Source organism: Nothobranchius furzeri, unplaced genomic scaffold (genome assembly GCF_043380555.1).
Source record: "Nothobranchius furzeri strain GRZ-AD unplaced genomic scaffold, NfurGRZ-RIMD1 Scf293, whole genome shotgun sequence".
Taxonomy (NCBI): Eukaryota; Metazoa; Chordata; class Actinopteri; order Cyprinodontiformes; family Nothobranchiidae; genus Nothobranchius; species Nothobranchius furzeri.
Window position 1 is genome coordinate 1 of NW_027223308.1, and position 2,500 is coordinate 2,500.

The 2,500-nt window shown below is 67.8% G+C and overlaps 1 non-coding gene across 1 annotated transcript; it reads left to right on the forward strand.

Annotated features, from left to right (window-relative positions):
• The first annotated feature begins 1,974 nt into the window (after positions 1-1,974).
• On the forward strand, positions 1,975-2,128 carry LOC139066082 (5.8S ribosomal RNA). The gene has a single exon (XR_011519041.1). It is a non-coding gene; the product is annotated as a 5.8S ribosomal RNA (ribosomal RNA).
• The last annotated feature ends 372 nt before the right edge of the window (positions 2,129-2,500 follow it).

Below are 2,500 nucleotides of genomic sequence, written 5' to 3' on the forward strand. Positions count from 1 at the left end.
TCTTTCTCGATTCTGTGGGTGGTGGTGCATGGCCGTTCTTAGTTGGTGGAGCGATTTGTCTGGTTAATTCCGATAACGAACGAGACTCCGGCATGCTAACTAGTTACGCGGCCCCGTGTGGTCGGCGTCCAACTTCTTAGAGGGACAAGTGGCGTTCAGCCACACGAGATTGAGCAATAACAGGTCTGTGATGCCCTTAGATGTCCGGGGCTGCACGCGCGCCACACTGAGTGGATCAGCGTGTGTCTACCCTTCGCCGAGAGGCGTGGGTAACCCGCTGAACCCCACTCGTGATAGGGATTGGGGATTGCAATTATTTCCCATCAACGAGGAATTCCCAGTAAGCGCGGGTCATAAGCTCGCGTTGATTAAGTCCCTGCCCTTTGTACACACCGCCCGTCGCTACTACCGATTGGATGGTTTAGTGAGGTCCTCGGATCGGCCCCGCCGGGGTCGGCCACGGCCCTGGCGGAGCGCCGAGAAGACGATCAAACTTGACTATCTAGAGGAAGTAAAAGTCGTAACAAGGTTTCCGTAGGTGAACCTGCGGAAGGATCATTACCGGTTTCGTCCCAAGTCTGGTGGCCGCAAACACGCTCCAAGCCCCGGGAGGACGGGCTGGTGGAGGGGCGTCGGAGCGGCGGGCCAACCCCACCGGCGACGGTGCGCGTCCGGGAGAGGGACCGGGAGGCGTCACGGCCTCCCCCTCTCTCCCGAGGCGACTCTGCGCGTCGGTGAGGACCTGGTACCCGTCGCTGCGCTCCGCCCCTCCACCTATCACCACCCGCCCTCCCGAGGCTCCAAGGGCGGCAGGGTGCCGCCGGGCTTCCGCCGTGCCCCGTACGCCCTCGACCTGCTCGGCCTTCGGGCCGGGGAGGCTGGGATGCGGGACACAACGGCGCGGTCGTCCCGACTCCCCTGCCGTCTGTCCGAAAGCGCCGGAGGCACGCCGAGCCGACCCGACTCCGTGCGCCCGTAGCTCGCCGAACCCCCGTTACCCTGTGCGCCCCGTCGGTCCGAAACTGCACCGCACCTATATAGCGACCCCCACCCTAGACAGGGGGGGTCGTGGTGACGGGGCTGCGGACGGCCGGCGGGACCGGGGTTACGGCTGGGAAGGGAGGTGCGGGACGCGGAGAGGCCCGGCGTGTGCCTCGCGCCGAGCCAAACTCCGTGCGCCCGTAGCTCGCCGAACCCCCCGTTACCCTGTGCGCCCCGTCGGTCCGAAGCTGCCCAGCACCTATATAGCGACCCCCACCCTAGACAGGGGGGGTCGTGGTGACCGGGCTGTGGACGGCCGGCGGGACCGGGGTTACGGGGGGGGAAGGGAGGTGCGGGACGCGGAGAGGCCCCGGCGCGTGCTCCGAGCCAAACTCCGTACGCCCGTAGCTCGCTGCCCCCCGTTACACTGTGCGCCCCGTCGGTCCGAAGCTGCCCAGCACCTATATAGCGACCCCCACCCTAGACAGGGGGGGTCGTGGTGACCGGGTTGTGGACGGCCGGCGGGACCGGGGTTACGGGGGACGGAGGTGCGGGACGCGGAAGAGGCCCGGTGCGCTCCTCCGACGCCCTAGGACCCTCGAACCTCCTAGTCCGGGCCCGGCTTCCCCGCCGACAGGTGCGTTCCCTTCCCCCGGCTCTCTCTCCTTTCCTCCGTCAGCGCGACGTCCCGTCGGGGTTCGACCCGAGGGCTGACGGGCCGAAGGCCCGGCGGGCGGCGCGTGGAGGAATCACCAAGGGGAGAGGGTCCTCGTGTGGGGACGGGTGCTCGCCACGTCGACGGACCGAACGGACCGCGGCCCGACCCTCGGAACACACTGACCAGCGCGGCGCGTCGGCCTCGCCCTGGCCGCGTGCCGTGTGCCGCTCGGGTACCCCGCAAGGGGTTCAAAGCCTCCCCGGAGCGCCCGGGCGGTCTACTCTGTAAACCCCAGGTTCTCTGATCCAGTCGACCCACAAACAAAAAAACTGGACAACTCTTAGCGGTGGATCACTCGGCTCGTGCGTCGATGAAGAACGCAGCTAGCTGCGAGAACTAATGTGAATTGCAGGACACATTGATCATCGACACTTCGAACGCACCTTGCGGCCCCGGGTTCCTCCCGGGGCTACGCCTGTCTGAGGGTCGCTTTCCAAATCAATCGGGAGAGGCCTCCTCTCCCGCGGTTGGGGCTGTCGCAGGCCTCGGTCGACTCACGCCGACCAGGGCCTTCGTCCCCCTAAGTGCAGACTGCTGGATGCCCGTCGCGACGGACCCACCTCGGGCCCGGCGCTGCCGCCGTCCTCCGGTTCTCCCGACACAGCCGTCGTCCCTCCTCCGTTTCCCCACCTCCGACGCTCCTCCGCGGGCGCCGGTGGACCGGGGGCGCGGAGGGGGCGGCCGTCTCCGCCGAGCCCCGCACGGTTGCGGGCGCGGCTGCCGGTGCGGACACTCTCTCGAGAGGTCTCATCCGAGCTGCCCGCGTCCGTGCCGCGCGCCCAGGGGCTCACACGGCGGAGG